The 23192-nt window shown below is 38.8% G+C and overlaps 2 pseudogenes across 1 annotated transcript; both read left to right on the forward strand.

Annotated features, from left to right (window-relative positions):
• The first annotated feature begins 6716 nt into the window (after positions 1 to 6716).
• On the forward strand, positions 6717 to 22349 carry LOC146465565 (uncharacterized; annotated as a pseudogene). The gene is made up of 3 exons (XR_014868313.1): positions 6717 to 7023; positions 8695 to 8838; positions 17258 to 22349. The product of XR_014868313.1 is annotated as an uncharacterized LOC146465565 (transcript).
• On the forward strand, positions 21869 to 23139 carry LOC146465566 (uncharacterized; annotated as a pseudogene).
• Positions 23140 to 23192: the final 53 nt, after the last annotated feature.

The raw sequence follows: 23192 nt of genomic DNA on the forward strand, positions 1-23192 counted from the left end.
ATTTCACAAAATAATTCTCTTAACTCTCAACTACCAGAAATATATGGAGAACAGTGCATTCTGCTACCGGGGGGAATAAAAGTGACAGGGCTGACCGTTGGAAATTTTGAAAAAAAACCCTAAAAGGTACCAGAATTCTGTTTTGTGGTCGTGGCTCAACAATTTTTTATCCCCAAGAGGTAACAACTCTAAGGCAATACACTAACTGACACTTTGACAATTTTTAATTTTTTTTAGCTCAATACCCAAAAAGGTACCACCTTACCTCTGACAATAGTCATAATTTTAGATTTTAGCACCCTAGTCTGGGGTACCAAACCACGAATTTTAACCCCTAAATTGTACGACGAGCACCCACATCACTTTTGTATTCTGTGTAAAAAAGTTTTTCTTCCAGGAAATTTGGGTTTTTGTGTATCACTAAGTTTCCATATAATAAGTAATAACTATGATTGTTAGGAAACTTTGGTATTAATATTTTAAAATCATCATTAATTCATATGCTAAGATGAAGTTCTGAATAGAAGTGGACATTTCATAAGCATAATATTGTTGCTGTTATCTAGCAGTGGTTGCCCACTAGGGGTGTGGAACAAAGTGTTTTCTTTCCCTGGCATGCACTGTAGGCGGGGGGAGGGGGAAAGGGTCCTAATTCTGATTTTGTAAGCTTGGGAGGTATGCCACTGAGGAGAATGTGCATGTTTATCCTGGGGGACTTAAGGGTATTCAATCAGTATTTACTGTAATACCCTGAAGCTTTATGACCATGGTTTTCAGCATGATCTAAAACAAATAGCAAAACAGCAACAAGTCCAACAATGTCGCTACAATGGCCCAGGGCAGAAACTTTACACGGTTCACAGGAAGCGTGGATCACTGCGCTGCTCAAGTTTGATAAAACAACTGATACGTTGTGTGGGAGCTTCGCTCTCATTGAAGGTCACACATGCCCATAACGTCATGAACGAATCCAGAGTCTACATATTTCCGAGCACTTTTTAGTGGTTTGTCAGTCAAGTGACCGAGATCACAATTTCCATCTTTGTCGTAATCTCTAACTAAACTCTCTATAGATTCCAAAGTATAATGATGTACATGTCCGTAGTTGAAATAGGACGGTATCTCCAACTGAAAATTATTCCAGTCAGGCGGTAATGCAGCTACAGGAATATCTTCAATGCATTTTCGTTTGCCTTTGGACATCTGCGCTACTGAGTTTTCTCTTAGATCCTTAGCAGCATACCATTTCCTGCCGTCTATACGAACGTCCAACAAATGATGATTTCCTGAATTTACACAACCTTGGACTCGCTCAACAATATCCCGCTGCTTGCCACTTTGCTTGAGTCCTATGCATTTCAACAAACCCTTTAGTTGTTCTACAGAATATTCAGAGGGATCATGCTAACCCATACTCAAAACGCGAACCCAGAACGTCGTCAATTTTCGTTAGAGTTATTAAAACAAGCAAAAAAGTGCTTATTTTGGAAGGCATTCTACACAAATGGTAGCGAGGGAATGTTTATTTGTCTGAGTCTCGCGGGGGGGTCTAACTGACTGAAATCTATTTTTAGTAATTGGCCGCAGCGCTATTATTTAACATTTTTAATATTTTGTCATTTTTTTATGCAGTGCACATTATGTGACATAGGCCATCTGTAAAAAGAACTTTTCTTTTTCTTATTCTTATCACTCTCTGTTAGACAACCGGTTGGAATTTGCCCCTTCATTGATTTGCAGGCCTTTTATTAATTATCACCTGGCGTTTGAAAACACGGGTTGAAAGCTGCCCCTTGTGTGTTCTCCTTCAACCCAATTATCAACCATTAGTTAACAAGGAAACAACATGTTTTTGCGCCGCGATCTGCGGCCCCTTTCCGGGGTCATTGCCTGCAGTAGGAATCATTGCACTGTTAACCTTTTGGTTTCATTAATTTCGTATGAGTGAAAACGTTTCGCGTTTTAAGTATCAGGACGTTTGTAATCCATACAATAAACACCTTATCTGACTGACACCTCACTTGTATGCTGCGAATGGGTGGTTGCGTTGCCGCACTACACTTGGAGTTTTGGCTGTCAGAAACGGCCCTTCTTTGAGTCATATGCAAATAGCCGGAAATCACACTTCACAGATTGCACTTTGTACTGTCCAGTGCACTGTTCTTGTTTCAGTCTATCAGTACCGTGCCTCTTCTTCCAACATGGACCAATCAGAGAACTCCTTTAAGTGATGCCATTTGAATGAAAATCTTCACTTCCTTGCTTTGAATTTGGACTTTGGCCTATCATCATTAGAAGTAACTTGGTAAGATAGTTTTTTTTTTCATTTACTTGCAACCAGCACAAGGCCAGGAAAAATTCAAGCGATGTTGAGCGGGTTCATTTCAAAAAGCTGTCTTCTGATATGCATGCATATTTTTTTTGCTTTTTCTTGGCCGCAGGATGTAAAAGTACCAAGCACTTCAGATGCAAACGAAAAGGCCAAGCCTTGCAATACACTGGTGAGTACCGCATGTAGTGCGCAATCACAGCAAAATTTCTAATGAAAAACTGATCATGTGCTTGCACACAGGAATTCAGTTATTCAAAACTGTGTTTTCCTCAGCTAAGATACTAATGTGCAATGTGGCTTTTCTCTCTCGGCAGAGATTTATTTGTACAAGCTAGTTTGAACAATCTCGATACAAGGCAAAGCCTGGCAGCTCGCTTGTTACCAAGAAATCGGTGAGTTTTTTTCCATTCTTGATAATGATTAGTGTTAGATACATCAAAACTTTGAATTAGGTTACTCTCAACAACAAATTATGAGTGCTTTTCTCTTCGCAGATCTATTTCTAAAAGTTTGATCTCGACTCAAGGCAAAGGCACCTTTACGACTGTTAACCCTTTGACCCCTGAAGACGCCTATAGGCACGCTTTCATATATGGTGTACATTTTGCTCTTTAACACGGAGCGATCCTATAAAAGGGAAGGACACGCCCCCTTTGAAGCGCTTTGTTGGCTTCCCAACGGATCAGTATAATGGTGGATGACGTCGGTAACAGTCGAGGAAAAAAGAGAGAAGAACTATCGTTTGTAAAATCGAAGAGGGAATCGATTTATCAATAAAAATAAGCTAAACGCTAACTATATATCTTGTAAAACACCAGAAATTAGCAAGATTAACGATAATAACGGAAAAAATCAAGTTTCGTTGCCGCAATTGAAAGATTATACGAAACTTACTCGAAATTCGAAATCCTTCTACCAAATACACAGTACAAAGATCGAAACCATTATAAACTGAAGCCTGCGACGAACTGGACATCTGTATCTCTCCATCTGAACATGCCGATAACCAAAATGAGTCTGTGTTGTTCGCCAAACCGGCAGGATTTTCAAAATTTAGCAGATGTTTTCCGCTAAACGGCTGCTCGAGTCGTCATGTCGGGTTCACGTTTATCACCGCTTGTGTATCTATTGATCACGTACGTGAAAACTAACTCTACTAATCCGCTGGAAGTGGCAGCAATAAATTCTAAACTTCTACGCACAAGTCAAAAATAAAAACATCTAAACACATTTCGTACCTGATCATGCATATTTGAATAATTTGCTAATTCGAAACATCCCCAAAGATATAAACAAAACACGACCCGATGTTGCTCTCACGTATCTTATGGATGAAATGATAATGGCAATGGCTCTCTCATCAGTATTAAAATTAGCCAGTACCAAATATATTCTAAGTTTTATTATATACAGTAAGCAATAGAGAGGCTGGGTTCAAAAAGATTATCAGCTCCGTCGTCTTGCGTGCGATCACTCGCCGCTTGAGACACTTCACTTTTCTCCTCCGTTTCCCGCTCCATTGTTTCTTTTAGGCTTCGCTTCCGCGACTTTGTCTCTTTACTTATCTCTCCCCCACTAGACGAAACAAAGGATTGTAGCGATTCCATCTCGGAAGCCGGTTTCAGAAGAACAACCTGTTTCAAGACAGAGTTTGTTTACGAACTTTATCCTAATCATTTCGGAAATATCTCGAAAAGATAAGATTTTACCAGCTGATAAATGAATTTCCGATCTCAAAATAGACGGATAACTTAACTTTCTAAATTCTTCTCCTGTAGCCATATTCGTTGGATTGATTTTGAACAAAATAATTCGAACTAAAATGTCTTTTCCGCCAACTCGTCACGTCCTTTCAAATTGAAGTTGCGGGAACTTGAACGTGCTAAAATAAGATTTTTGGTAATCAACCAATCCGATACGCACGTTTTGGATATTTGATTGACAGTCTGAACGGTTCAGCCTGGTCTTATAGGATCGCTCCGTGTTTAAAAAAGGGGCCAAAGGCACTTTCTAGGCCCCAGGCCTCCTCTACTATGGCGTCTATTTTAGCTAGATTTCTCTAGTTTTCAGGGGGAAATTTTCAAGTTTTTTCGAAGCATTGTTTACAGATGTCATCTGGTGATTTAAAAATGCCATCCTTCTACTCAGACATGGAGGAAATTCATCGAATTGTGATGGAAAGACCCGACATTAGCAATGTTTCGTAGGAGTATAGTTTCGAGTACGAAACCTTCGATTATTCTTCCCCAGAAGAGACCGAAAATGTGAATATTGTCGAAGCATCAAGAGAGCAACATCTCATGCAAGTGCAAATCGTGATGACAAATATCGAGATGGAAACCAGCTCGGCAACAACGCTGTAGAAATGAAGGGAAGACTCTAAACCCGAATCAGAGCGGTTTGGATTTTTTATACAATACGGACTAACCACAATTTTCAGGCCCCAACCATGGACGGACTCATGCCTTTGAGGTCGATATCAGTCCGACTATATTTTTTGAAAAGCTGTTTTCAGGTGAAGTGTGATCCAAGAATGAAAATGATTGCTGATTGTTGTAGCTTATATAGTATTCAAGTGATATACTGATAGTTGAACATCAGTAGCTTGCATGGAGGGTAATAAACTTGGACCCATGACAGCAAATGTGATATTTCCTCTTTCTTGGCGGACATTTTGAATGACTAACCAGACTAGTTAATAATTAACAACATAATGCTTAAATTTTCAAAATCCTCAGCTCATCTACTTTCTAGAGATATATGGTTATGTATGGTTTGGATGAAAACTGAAGTTTTTATTAGCCATTTTCTCTGTCTATGTCAATTTTTAGCAAAACTTAGTAAAAAATTCAGGGGTCAAAGGGTTAAAGAAATTGGTGAGTACCTACATGTACTGCCTTCAAAACGCACAAAATGCAGTCTCAGACAATCTTAATTTTCAAAATTTCCCAGGGGAGCTTTCCGCAGGCCCCTTAGAGGCTTGACACTTCTTTCATCCCTCTCCTTGTTGGATTGCACACTCCCGCAAAAAAAACCTGCATACCAGCCTGTACTGCATGCTCTCGAAGCAATAGAAGCAATGAACACTGTCAACCCTAACAAGTTCACTGCCAAAAATGATGATGAGCAAGTCAATGTGATTATAGTGATTATAGGCGGTCTCCAGTACCAGCAGTGGAAACGTGTGGCAGACCAAGATGGAAAAAAGCACAAGAAAAATGTGAAAAACAAAAACCCCTCCTGGACGCAACAACAAATGGCCGAAATCCATCAAAATTCACTTTATCACACCCAGCTGCTTAACAACATCATCCAGCTTATCTCTGGGACTCAGTTGTCTACCCAGCGGCAACAACAACAAGTCAGGCCACAAGGAAAGCAATTACAAGAACCTGACAGTTTGTTGGGGCTTTCAAGCGAGGACATCAGTGAATTAAAGAATTCCTTCTCATCCCCTATGAACTTCTCTATGAAACTTGTGAACAGGCTGTTCATAGAGGACGAGCTGTACAACAGAAATTTTCATGGGTGCCAAGTAAACTTGCCTTAGTTAAAGAAATATATTGTCAAGTTTTCCCTGCTGAGGATGAAGTAATTAAGTGGCAGAAATGCGTTAATGCAATCAATACCAATCTTAGAAAAAGAGCAAGAAAGAAATCGAGAAAAGAGGTGGAATATTAGTGAAGAACAGCGGGAAAAAGAGCAAGAAAGAAATCGAGAAAAGAGGCGGAATATTCGTAAAGAACAGCAGGAAAAAGAGCAAGAAAGAAATCGAGAAAAGAGGCGGAATTTTAGTGAAGAGCAGCGGAAAAAAAACAGGAGAGGGTTCGAGAAAAGAGACAACGAAATAGTGAGGAACAACAAGAGAATGAAAGAGAAAGATGTCGTGAAAAAAAGAGGCGAACTAGTGAAGAACAACGAAAAAAGGAGCGAGAAAGGAAACGAGAAAGCAGGCAAAGAAGTAACTCTAGTAACACAAAACAAAGAGAAAGACAAGGAGGTGAGTTTCACTTTATTTTAGCTTATATAGAAATCACAGTATTTGAAAATGATTTTGTTTAGTTTTTATTTTACACTGGGTTTTTTTTAGCCTTTTTCTGAAGAAAAAATGGCAGCAGTTTCAATTGTTCTTTTTGACCAATCACCATTTCCATACGTCACTCGCTTGTCACGCTGTCAAAACAAGAGTAAGCGAGATTGTTGTTGATCGAGATATCTCTTTGGATTTGTGTGGATCGATTTACAATTTTTGGGACTTTTTGTTAATTAAAGCATTGGCTGTCTGAAAATATCAATGCACGTAAATACATGGATATTATGGAAAACACTGTTCAGAATGGCTTTGCACTGGACCGAATGTTGTGTTGTAGAATCTAAAGCAGGAATGAAACCCGCCGCCGTTTATTTTATGAGTGGGTTAATCATGCGGACAATGAATTGTGTTTGAGGCTAGAAGTCAAGAATTAAGAACTAAAATTTTAGTTGTCAGAGGATTTCAACCGCTATGAAAGCAAATCATGGTTCCTTCTTGTTTGTGATCTGATGTTTTCGTTCAGCAGTGGAGGGACAACACGAGGAATGTGTGCGTGAAGATGATGACTATGTGCAAGACGAAGACGGGTCTCAGATATCGTCGAACCTACCGCCCAGTGTTGAAAAAGATCCAATTCAGTTGGGTGATAATCATGCAGGTAGTGTAGGCTGTGGCTAATGTACGATTCTGAAAAAGCTTATTGCAGTGGAATGTCTTTTTGTAGAGAAAATTGCAACAGGTTTAGTGGCGGTCTATACCATGCAATCGCAGTAGGTCGCTTATCAAGCTGTCAAAACAATAGCAAGGGTTGAGTTAGGCTTTCCGCCTCATATTTCCCTGGGCATGTGTCTATTTACAATCTTTACGGTACTTTTAAAGAAACTCTTTGATTGCGGGAGAAACGTTGATGCATCTCTGGTGCATCTAAAAGCATGGATATTATGGAAAATCCTGTTCATATTTGGGCAGCAGTAAAATCAGGATTCTGGAATTGAGAATCCGGAATCTGGTATCTGAAATTGGAAAAAAAATGTTACAACGGAGAGAGAAATATTTGATGGTGAAATAATAATATGAGTTTGGGTAAATGATATGGAAATATTTACTGCTAGCGAAAAAGTTGAATGTTAACATAGTTGGAATGACGTGAAGTCCTTATCAAATGCAAATTTCATCTTTTCGAATTCGGGACACCAGAGATAAGTTCTAATTCACTCATTATTTCCCTGTAATGAAAAATGATTTCTTGAGACCACAAATATATGGCCTACAGTAAATGACGTTCACAAGGTTTCATTATGCATGGCCAGCAGATTATCTGTTTTCAGTTTACAGCTTGTTTAATAGCACAGCAAAACACCAATGACAAACATCTCACAGCAACAGGACAAACTGAGAATTATTCAGTATTTGTGGGTAAATCGTGTAGAATAAATAAATACTTTACGACCCACTGAATAAAATCAGTAAATCCACCAAATGATTCTCAACAGACTTTGTGCACCTAGGTTCGGATTGCGATCTGTTGACTTACCTCTCATGGTACTTTCCCCCTCTCTGCCTAAATATTAAGCAGCCTTTTCAAAAACAAGTTGTAACGGGGTATCCAGGAAATGGATGAAACAAAAGAGGAAAAGAGTGTGTAATCAGATAACCTACCCCTTCTTGATTGGAGAGTCCGCCATCTTTCTGCCTGAAACAATACACGTTGTCTCCCCCCGGCCCAATGAGTGGTTGTTTTTTCATTCAGTAGTTTTTTACCCCAAGTCATAGGGTCAGTTATTAAAAGACAGTTTAAATGGTGTTTAACAAAACCACATTCTAAGTTAATTATTTTCACTTTTGCCAACAGTCATTAATCTAAACATTGGCTGCTGCTGATGGCAACAAGAAGGGTTGGAGGCCTACTGATTCTCTTAACCTGCCGCCTTAGACTGTTTAAAAAACTGGCCCATATATTTCACCATGAAATATTTCTCTCTCCATTATAAGAAACTTATTTTCAATTCCGCATGCTCATTGCTGGATTCCGTATTCCGGTTTTTGGATTCCGTATTTCAGATTCCAGCTTTTAGTACTGCCGTTCAGATTTGGCTTTCCAATGTAGGGAATGTCATAGAATCTAAAGCAAGAATGAAAGTGGTAACCTTCTTTTTTGGAAGGACATAATTCATTGCCATGTAGCAGATCATGCGAACAGTTAATTCCGTGCTTTTAAGAGGTTAGAGGAATACAGCTTGTGCTTGTAATGTGAATCTCAAGTGTTGCTAGTATGAAGCCAATTATGGTTTGTTCTTGTTTGTGAATTGATGAGTTCATTTATTTTCAGTGGAGGAAGAACAGTTGGACTGTGTACATATACAAGGAGGTTAAATTGAAAGAAATTACAATCTGCAAGACAGCCCAGAGGTATTGTCGAACATGTCGCCTGTTGAAAGAGATTCAGTTCAGTTTGGTCACAATAATGCGTCAGGTAAAAACATTATAATTATTGCATTCATTGAGAGTGTGCTGTGGTTTTAGTGTGAGATTGTGAAGCCAATAATTATTGTAGTGGAATCTAGTCATACATGAACTTTGGTGGCTAGTGGATCCTGAATTTTTACCTACATGATATTTTAATTTGTTTCTTGGTAGGCTCCCAGCTGCACATAATAATTTTGTGCGAAAGGATTTCAGTTAAATAATTGTACATGAATGTTGAGTTGGTTTTCTTCTGGTTTATGCCGGTACAATTACATTGTATCCTGTATAACAGATGAGTATTATGACTGCTATTGTTGGTACATGTATAATACTTTAGCACTTTGCTGCATTATGCCCCAAAAATATAAATCTCCAGGAGGGATGAGGAATTTGTAAGGTTGTTATTATAATTATTTGCCGCCAGAAATTTTTGCAAAATTTATTGTTGTCATTTCTGTCAAGAATGTCAGTGTAAATCTTGTCAAACTACCAAAGAGAACACACTACCAGCCTATGTAAGGAGGTTTTGGGATGTGATGTTTATACCTCACTACTGTATTAATTTAAAGTACTAGGTTGGAACCACCCATTCTAACCTTCTCCAATCTCCCTTCCCCTTAGACATGTGTTGGTGCCAAATTCCCTTATCTGGGGAAAAAACCTTCATGTGTGAATAGAACTGTATCTCCCAGCTGCAAGTAACCCATAAAGCAAATTTTCTCCGGAAATTCACACTACATGTAGATGTATGTGTCTGAACAAATTTATTGCAGCATGTCTTTTGTCATTTCCTCGTGAGGTACAGATACTGCTTTGTATGGAATTTCCTTTGAAAACATAGGGATAACATGATGATGATACCTCATTTTAAGCAAGGGAATGAAATTTATTTCATGAACTGGCAACATTTGATTCCAAAGATCGCATTTAACCTTGACAAGATACTCCAACTATCACAGCTAGGCTAATTTAATGCATCCCATTTTACATTATTTTAAAGATTAATGACAATACCTAAATGTATAGCCCACACTCCAATCTAAATAATTTGAATAATAATCTGCAAATAAGATGAGGAGGTCTTAAAAGCAATGAGAGACTGTTTTGTGTTTGGATTCTCTTGAATTTCAAAACAGTTCCACTCAAAAGTCGAAACTGAACACTACTGCTAGTTAGGATCTGTTAATACCAGGGAAGATGCTACAGGATAATAAACATATTTTTTTAAAATTTTGCTTTGCTTTTTAAAAATTGTTTGATTGATCTGTTGAGCTGAAATAGGATGATATCAGTTCTGTATTTTGAATAACATTCAGCCTGGCACTATTTGAGATCAAATGATCAGTTTCAACATACATGCAAGCCAAAACAATTTAATGTATGACTTGTACAGATTTAAAATAAAAAAAAGAAGTTAGTTATTTGCACCCCTGCACTTAAAAAAAAGTGAAAGTCTTTAATTATGTAAACCAAATTTGTTTGTTTTTCAAGAATAATATTATTTTTACACTGAAAAAACTTTTTGTTGATCACTATCTTTGTTAATAATCTGCATCTAGATAGGTTTGTTGTGATCAACAAATTGGCATTTGTGGTTTTAAATACAATAATTAATGTCAGTGTGGATACAAGACTGGTTCTTTATAAATGCTAAAAAATTTTAGGAGATTAAGTGCTTTCAAGGTGATTTTCTTGCCATCACTTAATCGGCAACCAGAGCTTTTAGATATTATAGTTTACAAGATGAAATGCTGTTGGAGATGGGCATAGGTTATGAAGAATAACGTGTGTCTGTGCCCATTTCCCTTACCTGGGAAAAAAATTCTTCATGTGTGAATAAAAGTATACTGCTGCAGCCAACCAATTAAAGCAAATTGTCTCAAGAAATTCTTCCCAAAATTTCAAACTATGGGAACAAATTTACTGGACAGCATGTCTTAATTTTGACATTTCCTTTGAGGTGCAATCTAATAAAATGCTTTGTTTTGGATTTCCTTTGAAAACAGGGATAACATAATGATGACACTGAGGGAATGAAATTTCAAAAAAAAACAAAACCTAAAAATTAACTTATAATGTGTTCAAAAACAGATATGATGTTAGTTTGCACCCAATTAATGAAATTGAAACTCTTTTGCGGTGTAAACCAAATTTGCTGTTTGTTTGAATAATGCTGTATTATTTTCACTGGAAGACTTCTTTGGCGATCACTGTCTTTGTTAATGTTCACAGATACATGTACATGTAGGATTGTGGTTTTAAATTAATGCAATAAGTCAGTGTGGATGCAAGTGGTTGTTATATTTTATTGAATGCTGAAAAATGTTAGCAGAGTAAATGCTTTCAACGTGATTTTCTTGCCATTACTTGATCAGCAACCATAGCTTTTTGCATTAGAAAATGTTTTGTTAATAGCTATAATACTTCCAGTTTAAGGGAAAGTCAATTTTTAGCGTACTAGGCCTCTCAGAAACACGGATTACCAATGCTGATGCTAATTTTCTCACCTTTAATCCTGATATACCAGGTTATTGTTTTGAATATGTCCCAACACCTTTCTCTGCCGGAGGTGTTGGTATGTACATAAAGGAAGGAATTAACTATAAGGTAATTGAAAAAACTTCGAATGTCTCTTTTCAAGGACTGTGGATAGAACTTCAATTTCCCAAAAAGACAAATGTCATCTGCGCTATTTTGTATAGGCAGCATAACTCTCCTGAGGATTTTCAAAACTACCTTGACTCGTGTCTAGAGAAATATAGCTCCTCCTCCAAACCTATTTACATTCTCGGCGACTTCAACATAAATCTCCTCAATTTCGAAACTTGTAGATACGCCAACGACTTCCTACTTTTACTCCAAAGTTATGCTCTAACCCCAGTTATCGATAAACCAACCAGGGTCCATAGCAGCTCTGCCACACTAATCGATAATATCCTTGCCAGTCAAATTGATGATCTCGATTCCGTCTTAAGTGGTAATGTTGTGTCAGACATCAGTGATCATTTTTCCCAGTTCTGCCTCTTGCCTGCTTATAAACTGCAATTTCCACTTACAGCCATCTGTCGTGAATATCGCGATTTTTCTTCCTTTTCTGACGATTCTTTCCTAAATGACCTGGAGCAAATTGATTGGGACAGTATAGGCCACTCGAATCGCGATATAAACAAATCATTCTCCACTTTTTTCCACAAAACTCACAGGGTGTTAAATAAACACGCTCCTACGAAAATTACCTCAAGGCGTAAAGCCAAACAGCAACTGAAACCTTGGATCACAAAAGGCATCAGGAGATCTATAAGTCTAAAAAACCAATTCTATCACTCGGGAGAAAACCAAAAATATAAACTCTATCGCAATAAAATTTCAACTTTAACTAGATTAAGCAAAAAGCTTTATTTTCATAACTTTTTCTCGCGAAACTTACACAACACTAAGAAAACATGGAAAGGGATAAATGATTTAATTGGCCGCAGGAAGAAACCGAAACAGACAATTACCTCAATAAGAGCACCGAACAACAAGAGAGTGATTTCTGACGCACAGGATATATCGAATGTGCTTAACAAACACTTTGCTACCGTGGGCCATAAACTGGCCTTGGGGACGCCACATTCAAAACTTAATTTTCGTACATATCTCCAAGGGCTGTCGCCCGCAAATTCAAACTCTTTCTTCTTCGATCCAATTATACCTGCAGAAGTTAGTAGTGAGATCGTTTCCTTATCATACAATAAAGCTCATGGATTATACTCATTCCCAGTTCGAATATTGAAATGCGCTAGCCACATATTATCAAGCCCATTGGCAAGGATTATGAATTTATCGGTTGAAACAGGAACTTTTCCCAATAAACTAAAATATACAAAAGTAATCCCCGTTTATAAAACCGGCGACAAACTTGAATGTGGAGATTATCGCCCTATTTCACTTCTATCTAATATTAATAAAGTGTTCGAGAAACTAATGTTCAACAGAATTAAAAAATTTATTGCAAACCACAATATATTATCCACATCACAATACGGCTTTCGCGAATATCATTCCACCGAACATGCACTATTAGATATAATTAACAAAATTCAAACAAACATGGATAATAAACTTTTTTCATGTGGCATATTTATTGATCTGCAAAAGGCTTTCGATACTGTTGATCATGGAATATTACTGCATAAACTCAACCACTACGGTGTACGAGGCATTGTCAATGATTGGTTTCAATCATATCTATCATGTAGGTCTCAATCAACTCAAATCGGTTCTGTGGTGTCGGAGAAAGAAAATGTATTATGTGGCGTTCCTCAGGGGTCAATTTTAGGACCGTTACTATTCCTTCTATATGTTAACGACATTCAAGCTTCATCTAGTAAACTAGATTTCTTTTTATTCGCTGATGACACGAATCTGCTATTTGCTGACAAATGCTTAAAGACCCTGGAGCTTATAATAAACAAAGAATTGGAAAATGTTTGTGATTGGTTACTAGCTAACAAGTTGACTTTAAATACTAAAAAATCTAATTACGTATTATTTCACCCTCGCCAAAGAGCGACAGCAAATCGCCTTCACATAAAAGTATTCGACTGCGAACACAATGTGTTCGAACACCTTGAACAAAAAGATTGTGTTAAGTATCTGGGTGTGTTGATCGACAGCAACCTCTCTTGGCAATATCACATTAATTATATTTCGCTTAAGATAAGTAAAACAATTGGTATTATATCACGGTTGAGATACGTTCTACCCACTTCTATTCTTCTTCATATTTACCGTTCTCTAATCCATCCTTACGTTTCTTACGGTCTTTCAGCATGGGGCCAAACTTCAAAATCAAATCTGGAGAAAATCTTAATCCTCCAAAAAAGAGCCTTACGTCTAATTTATTTCCGCAATAACAGAGAGCATGCCATCCCGTTATTCGTATGTTCTAATATCCTTCCAGTTGACATGCTTTATTTCAAATCTATAGCCAGTCTTAGGCATGATATCAATAACCAAAGTGCTCCCCTGAACCTAATAAATCTTTTTGATCGAGTAGATTCTGTGCACTCGTATAGAACCAGGTCTGCATCCACGGGCAAATTTCATATAAAATGCTCAAAGCTGACACAACTGAGCCACTCATTTTCGAGATTAGGTTGTAAAATCTGGAATGAATTACCGGAATCTTTCCGTGCAAAAACTAAAGCCTCCTTTAAGAAATGCCTTCAGACCAGATTACTAAAACTTCTTGATCAAGAGGATATTTATGTTGACGTCAACACTCTGATTAAAAACTTCAAATATCAGTGGTATGATTAGCGAATATGAAACTTTCTTAATTTTAATTTAGACAGTCATTATTTTTTACTTAACTTATTACACATTAATTATTGGTATATCTTTAAATTATATTCTGTAAATATATACTAATCAACTGCACTACCCGCCTAGATTAGCCTATGCTATTTGCGGGCTAGTGCATTCTTGCCTTACCTTCGTGAAAAATGTGCTTTAATAAATTGAATTGAATTGAAGCCTATCACTGCTTAATTTTATCTACCAGACATTTGTGTGTTATTTTTGGTGTTTAGGTTAATTTGATTTATGCAAAGCACACAAAAATTGAATACATGCAGATGAGTCAATAATAGTGTAGCATTGTGAGGAAAAAAATTCAATGATGAATTGAGTAATTTGCCTTACATAGCAGCTATAATTTTTTTATAACCTCAAGATGTACTTAGTTCAGTGGCCTCAACATTCTTAATATTTTGTTTAAATTCATGTTCCATGTTTAGTGGCTTGAAGCCACATAATTGATTGGAATTATTTTTATTTGCTAAACACCTTGGATAATATTACTTCACAGAAAGTGGTAATTAGTCTTTGGATTTGTATATTGTAGTTTAGAAGACGGAATGGTCTGAGCTACTCATTAAAACGATAAAAACTTAACCCCAGGCTCCAAATTGTATGTGATATGGTTGACCACCCCCTTAACTTTAATCAACTTTTTTCCCCTAGGAATTGTGGGTCTTGATACATCTCTCACATTCATGAAGATGTTGAGAACTGCAAAATAAGTTATAGCTTAGAGCTATACCTAATATACACAAGGATTGGGATGTTTTTGAACTTTTAATTTCTTATTTTTTAAGGCTATTTATCTCAAAGCCATAACTTTTCTCATTCATAATTGTATCAGTTTTGAATTACAGTCTCGTGAGTACCTGTAAAAATAATGGTTTATCATACATGGACATTGAATCTGTATTCTTGGATCTGGAGAAAATGTTGTTCTGCCTTAGGGGTTAAAGAGTTAAAACTCCATTCTCGCATGTAGTATTTTGAGACATGGGAAATTGACTCTCAATAGTTTTGATTAATGTATTTCCTCGAATAATAGCCGTACCTTGATTAATTGTCTCCCTTGAATAATCCCTCCCTTTTAATTAAAATAATCGCCTCGCTCAAATAACCCCCCCCCCCCTCACCATTTTCTCTTTCTTTTATACCCTCCCTCTCAAGTTAAAAATTGACATCTTGGGTAACAAACAAGCTTTCATTTACTCGTCACAATTGAATGGTTACAAAAGCAATGTTTTTTCTTTACAGTTTTTTTCTATGGTAATGCTCGTGTATTTCACTTTTTCAGGCTCTGACACTGAGATGTTTACATTGAACATTGATTTATAAACAAAGCAAATTGAAAAACACTTAAAAACCCCATGGTCAGTTTATTTAACTAAATATTTATGGCAGATCTAGGACCTCCTGTCAGAAATTTTTGAAATAATTGCCTTCTCTCAAATAATCGTCCCTTTCGGTGTGACAAATAATGGTAAGTGAACTGAGTGGAGTGCAATTTGGTCTGAAATCATACGCATAATTTCAAAATCGAACGGGCGCGCAGCTCGAGTTTGATTTTAAATCACAAGTATGCTTTCAGATCAAAATTGCATGACACAAAGTTACCACTTCATTACACTTATTTTGAAATCACAGAGTATCATTATCAATATTTATATTCTATTCTTGTTACTTCATTTCCATTTTCATGGGCTAAATAAAGCATGCGATTTAGAGCAAAAAATGGTGCAATTTGGGAATAAATCACACTGTTGAGAGCCATGAGATTTCAAAATGGGTGTAATAAAAGAAATAATCGCACGGCTATTATTCCAAGAAATACGTTATTTCTCAACTTATTTTTTTCTCTTAAGAATAACATTAAAGTGGCACTAATGCTGAAAAAATTATTTACCCCTTTTCGTGCCTCAATCCAAATTTCAATGAGTTCATAATTGCAAATATTACTGAACCTGGAAAGACTGTCTGAAAACAATTGAAACCCTGTCCACCATTACTCAGTTTGAAAAGTGAAGCCCATGAATTCTACAAAGCTGTGCATGTTGCTTCTATTGCATCTTGTGTGATGTCATAAAATCCTAATTTTTGTTTGTTTGTTTGTTTTTTGCATTTTTGTTTTGCTGCTGTTTTTGTTATTACAATAACACTCCAGCAATCTCTATCAGTAAACAACTTCCATAATCACTTCACTGAGCTCTACAGTAACATGTTTTGGCTTTAGAATGAATTCTTGCTTTTCAGAAATCCAAGGCATTTTCTATAACCGTGAAATTCAAATACCCACATTTCCCTAAAATATCCCTATTAATACAGATACCGATATTAATACTTTTATGGTTCTTAATGTGCTATTAACAGATCTAAACAAAAAGCTTAATAAAATTTACTATAGCATTATTTACCATAGGGGGCCATTTACACAATTCATAATTCTCCCTGTGCAGCTAGATCCAGCTCTCTATCTGGTTCTCAGCAATTTTTTGGAATCGAGTAATGGCAGCAAGGCAAAGCTGAATTTCACCTTTGAAATAACCAGTCTTCCAGTTGTGATATCAATGTAAATTTGGTGTTGCAAGTATTTATCACAGACTTCTACTTTCAAAAGCTGAAGGGGAAAAGGGATCAAGCAAACTGTTAATCATAGTCCACTTTAAATTCACACAATTGCACTGCTTTCTATCATGCATAAAGTTTGGTATTAATAATGACACTTTTGCAGTTTGCAATAAATTTTAAATGTTTGCAAACTGAATCCATTTGCAGTCGACTCTGGATGACTCGAACCCTTGCTAACTCAAACCAAATTTCTTTTCCTTTCATGTCATGTTGTATTTAGTTTTACCCTCAATAACTCGAACCTTTTTTCAATTTCCCTTGAAGGATCGAGTTATCGAGAGTCGACTACAGTTTTTAATTTGTGAAGTTTATTCTAAGTACTGGTTAAATATCTACCTGGACAAAATATAAAATTAATCCTTGTTAAAGAAATAATCTAAGCGAGTGACGGTCAACTTACATTTAAGAGTTACATTTATCACAAAGTTCACATTGCAAACTATTGATTTTGATAGGAGAAGAGTTTGAAGGAGAGAATCCTGCATCAGAAAATCGCCTGCTTTTAGTGCAAAATTACCCAACGCTGGAAACACAGCAACCTGATCCGGAATTTAATTACCGTGACCATTCAGAAGATCCTCAGTTAATGGCAAGAGCAAGGGCTGTTGGTGTACAGTATGAGTTTGCACAACAGGGTGTAGTGGAAACTGAGGATGATAGGAGAAAAAGAAAGCGACGAAATCAAAGGAGAGTGTCAGATGAGGAAAAAAGGTTGCGTGAAGTTGTTGGAGACCTACCGCCACCTCCATCAGCAGGATCAAGTCAGATAGAGGACAATGCACACTGTGCAATACGCTCATTTGAGGTGCAGCAGATGACATAAAAGTTCGGTTGTTGTGAGGTTTGCAAGGAACGGCGGTTAGAATGCAAAGCCACAGGAAACACGTGCACTTGTTGCAGGAGAGATAAGAAGGTACCAAAAGTTTGGTCTGATGAAAACAATATGGACCCTTCTAGTGTTCCCGAGGAGCTGTCTGGAATGTCAGATGCTGAGCAGATGCTGATAGCGACACTAGCACCCACTGTGCATGTACACATGTTGAGGCATGGAGGTATCGCGTCAAGAGGACATTCCATTGCATTTCCTCAGGCTGTTCAAGAACCTGCAACCATTCTGCCACGCCTACCAGCAGACGTCGATAACATTCGTGTGAGAAGACAAGGAAAAAATGATACCCATAAGGACTTCAGGGTCAGAAGGCACCGTGTTGAAGGAGCTCCTCGGTTTCTAAAGGATAATAATCCCGCTTATAGTGACATTGTCATAGATGCTGCTCGCATACATAATTTACCGGAGGATGGTGAGTTGCCCAATTTGAGAACTGTTGAGTTTTCTGAAACAGAACACATGGATGACCAAGGCCCAGCTCCACAGCAATTGGATGCTGGTGAAACAGATGGTAGCGATGACTCAACAGTCTCTGAGTTCTTCTTACTGAGCCAGGAGAGAACGTGCAAGCACAAGTTAATGCTGCCATAAATCAAGTTGTGTCTGAACCAAGGGAAGGAGAGTCAGACGAGGCTCAACAAGGCATGGAACGACCAGTGATCCCATGGCCGACTACTGACGCAACTCCAGCATCTGAGTTCAACACTCCTTACTTTTTCACAATGGCATTTCCTTGCTTGTCTCCTTATGGAAAGGGTGATTTCCACATCAACCGTCCATGAACATGTCCTGCACTTCACGAGTGGGCGGAGCACTTGCTGTGGTATCAAGACGGAAGGTTTGCACGGCATAAAGTATGGAAGTTTGTTGTTCACAACATGATCATGAAATAGCGTGCATTGGAGCAGAGCAGGTGGTGGTAAGCTACTTTGACCTACGTACCCAGTCATACCATGAAAAGGTACTGAAGCCAGTGTTTGGTGTATCTGATTATTGGTACCGCTATGAATTTGCCAAGTCCCGGGGTCAAATTCATTGGCACCAACTAAGCTGGAGAGATGACAGACAGCCACACCAGCTGTTGCATGAAGCTCGTGAAGATGGTTGTGACGAAGATGAGTATGCAGCTAGACTTAGCCAGTGGGCTGATGAAAACTTTGCCATGACAGCATCACACCCAGCTGGCAGTGATGAAGAAGGACAGCCAAGAAAAGACCTTTGGCCACCACCTGAGGGTTCAGCTGTAGAAATATCACATGAAAGGGATCCCCTGGTGAACATGCTACTGGAAATAGCTGCAACACAAAATGCAATACTGGAAGATCATTTGCTTCTTGTGAACCGAGTTGGGCTGCACAGTTGTTCCGATTACTGCTTGAGGACTCCTCGTCACCCTGAGCCAGGATTGCAGCCAAGAAAACGTGTACGCAGGATGGAGTTTAGAAGCGAGTTTTCCCCAGGGAAGAACCTGCGGAACGACCCAGAAATTGTGGGAGATCATAATAGAGCTCCTCACCTTGAGATGCCACATGACCATCCACGTGCGGTTCAGCATTCTCACTATCAAATATAGTCTTGGAGAGCAAATCCGGACGTAAGCTTGATTCTTTCTAATTCTCCCCCAGACAATCCTAGCACCGATGATATCATAGCAATAATTGATTATGTGTGTGGGTATGTTTGCAAGGATAGTGAACCCACTGGTGCAACTGCTGATCTTTTTAAGGACATGGTCAATGCTGTTGATGCAACTGATGCAGACCAAGTGACCGGCAAGTCAATGTGTGCTAAAATGCTAATCAAGACTGTAGGAAGACGAGATATCAGTGGACCTGAGTCATCGTTTGAGTTGAGTGGACTAGCACTTTGGGGATGTAGCTGTTCATTCACGTACTTGTCTATGTCAGGCTCAAGGCGACTTGAACGTGATGGTGAGACTGCAACTCGCAGCACCCCTATGGATAAGTACCTTGCACGACCACGTGAGGAGCACTCTTCTTTGTACCATTTTGCATCAAAAAATGGTAGGGTTCCTGTAGTAAGTGGTGGTGCAACACACGCAACATGGCCATTGAATAACGACTACTGTAGAACAATGCTTCTGTTGCACTGGCCAAACTGGTTTAACATCCAAGAAGTAAAGGAAGATGCTGAATCTTGGATTGAGAGGTTTACCGATTTCATTTCTAGTAATGAGTGCCCAGCATTCGTGAAGGCCCAGGTTGCAAAGGCACAGCGTTATGCAGAGCAATCACAAGAGCCGGTATTCGTAGAGGATGAGGATGATGATGCTGTAGAAGCCGAACAACAACCAGATTGGGTGGATGTCTATGCAGCGCAGAACCAGAGATATGAGGGTGTGGAGAAGGATTTGGATTATGATGATGGTGGAGAGGACTATGACTGGAACAGCACCTGCATTGTTCTTCCTGGGGACAAAGACCCCAAGAAATGGCTTGAAGAAATAATCAAAGAAGACGAACAACGGGAAACGGAAACTGCAGGCCTTGAATTGCCACAGGTGTCTCCGTTCTCCCTAAATGAGAATCAGAGAGCCATAGTGAGTCTGGTGTTGCCACTCTCTACAACTTTGTTGAAAACTGACCAAATTACCATCCTTTGCGGCTTGTTGTATCCGGAACTGCTGGAACTGGAAAGTCATATGTTATCAAGTGCCTTCAGAGGTTAGTGCGGCAAGTGTTTGGAACAAATGACGCAATAGAGGTAATAACCCCAACAGGGAGTGCTGCCTATCTCGTTCAAGGAAGTACAGTTCACAGTTTTTTACAAATCCCAACAGGGGGAAGGTCTTGCAACGAGCTGACGGTACCTGCAGGTCCAGTGCTAGAGAGAATTCAGAAAAACTGTGAGAATTTGAAAGTTTTGGTTGGGGATGAGCAGTCGCAGTTTGGCCGAACCACAATGGGCTGGATGGAACATCATGCACGTTATGCAGTGAACAGAGGAGCAAATGTAGACGAGCTATGGGGGGTATTCCTGTAGTAGTACTTATGGGAGATGATGTTCACCTACCTCCTGTATGTGACACTCCTGTCTACATTCAAGATTGTCGCAGTGCTCCATCTAACCATGTTCGCTTGGTATGGACAACATTTGATTGTGCTGTGGAGCTTACTGAGATTGTGAGGCAAACTGAACCTGAACAACAGCTGAGAGGTGTGTTGATGTCCTCAAGGACTTAAAATACCACACGCCAGCAAATCCATTGGCTACAGCAGTTTCAGTGGCACAATCTCCGTTTAACACATGGTACAGAACTTCTGGGAAGGATGGATGAACAAGGTCTGTACGTGTTTCCAACACATCGTCTGGAATGGGAGCGCAACAAAACTAAGTTACTCAAGTGTAACAGAAAGCCAAACCAACCAGTAGCAAAGATCAAGGCAGTTGACAATGCCAGGCATGCACAGAAGGCTGACAGTAAAAAGGCACGAGGGCTACTACCACTATTGTATCTTTGCCGTGACAGCAAAGTCATGCTGGTAAGCAAAGTCATGCTGGTAGCCAACTTAAAGGCTTCATGGGGTTTGTACAATGGAGCCGTGGGCACAGTAGTGGACCTTCTATACAAAGATGGTTGCAGACCAACCAATGATCCCAGCCCTTTACTTGATGTCGTGTTTGTGCATTTTCCAGGACACAAGGGTCCACCTTACATCAACGAGGATCCGATCCTTGTGCCCATAGTTCCTGTAAGTCGGTCCACTGACTGTACATGCCGATGCAAGCGTCTTCAAGTTCCATTGAGACTGGCATGGGGAACAACGATCCACAAGTGCCAAGGGATGACTGTAGGTGATGGAGAAGCATTCAGGTACATTGTGATCCACCCTGGAAAGCACGACTTTGAAGCTAAGAACACAAGAGCTTTATTTGTCGCACTGTCACGAGCAAAATCAGAGAAGGGTGGAGAAGGTCCTGATTTTGCATTTCATGAAGATTTCCTGATAAATGATGACAGGTTCAAGCCCGTGGACACTCCAACTACCCGTGCTAGAGCAGTGGAAATGGAAAGGTCATCTGGGCAAAATTCAGCTTTTTCATGAGTCACATTGTTAACAAACACTCGGAGCTAAGTGATGCATTATTGAATAGATGCTTTCATGGAGTAATCCACCCAAGAAAATGGTTAAAATGTGGCATGTTACTGAGTTAGCCTCTTCTAATTAGTGAGAATAGCTTAAACGTGTCCTGTAAAGTTCCAATAAGCCCTGTTCAAAACTACACAATAAAAGGATTTTTCTATCTGTCTTTTTATATAGGGTCCAGGACATATCAAAAATTATGCAGTAGCTTCACCAAGGTTAATTTAGTTAAGGGCATCAAGCAAACCTCCCCTTTTGACCAGACAAGTTGCCTTGAAGGCTTTCACTCATTGCTGAATCACTTTGCACCAAAGATGGTTGCATATTCATATGCTGGAATATATTGCAGGCATGCCACTTTATTACATAAACTATAATAGACCTTATTCGTATTCTCCGCAAGGACATAGAACTAGCATGCACACGAGGCTCGAACAGGGGAATCTTTTCGTATGTAAATGTATTCCCCACAAGAGCCTCAACCTCGTGCTAGATCCAGTTCAATATCGAGACTATGAATATGGCCTATTGTATAAATTTATAGTTGTATAGGACAAATGCTATTTTGCCACCAGCAGAAAAATGTAATACAATGAAAGGAATTTGTTATTTTGAAATTGGGTATAGATTCATTCCCGGCAGGCATATTCTAGCTGCAGTACATTTAAACTTTAAACTGCAAAGGGAATGCCGAAAGAACGCAGACGATACTGAGCAGATAAAAGTTACATATCCAAAGTTTAAAAATGGTGAAACGATTGTGAGGAATATCAGAGTGTCCCAGAAGTTTGGTGAGTCTGCCTGTTGACATGTTTATGATAGTAATTACATACTGGTCAAAGTAACCTCTCTCTGTAATGAAATGTCAGATCTACCTGTGCCAAGGCCTTCCAAGGGGTAGATGCGACAAGCGACATGGCCCTCAAAACAGGCGACAATCTTTTCCCAAAACACCAACAACTGACAGCGACAATTCACTTTTCATTCCTCTGTTCTCTTTGCGACAGCAACATTTGAAACAAGCGACAGAGTCTTAACTGAGCGACAAAGTGACACCAGGCCACCTCTTGGAAGGTCTGCACCAATAACATTGTTTAAATTTTCTATTTCTTTATCATTTCCCACTACAATAGGTTGAAGACATTTTTCAATCATATCTGACAGCCACCAGTGAAAAATTGAAAGGTGCTGCAGACAAGCTAAAGGATATGAGTCCATCTACTATGAACACTATGCTGGAGAAGAATCCAGATCAAGTGCAGTGCAGAAAAAAATGGACAGGAGCAAGAAGATCACAGAAAATGTTCCCCCTACCACACCAAATTCAGCAGGCACATTCTAACTGCATATTTTTGATCTTCTGTATCACAGGTATATTTCATCTACATTTGTATT

The sequence above is a fragment of the Pavona decussata genome, unplaced genomic scaffold, assembly GCF_977016875.1.
Source record: "Pavona decussata unplaced genomic scaffold, jaPavDecu1.1 SCAFFOLD_156, whole genome shotgun sequence".
In the NCBI taxonomy this organism is placed as follows: Eukaryota; Metazoa; Cnidaria; class Anthozoa; order Scleractinia; family Agariciidae; genus Pavona; species Pavona decussata.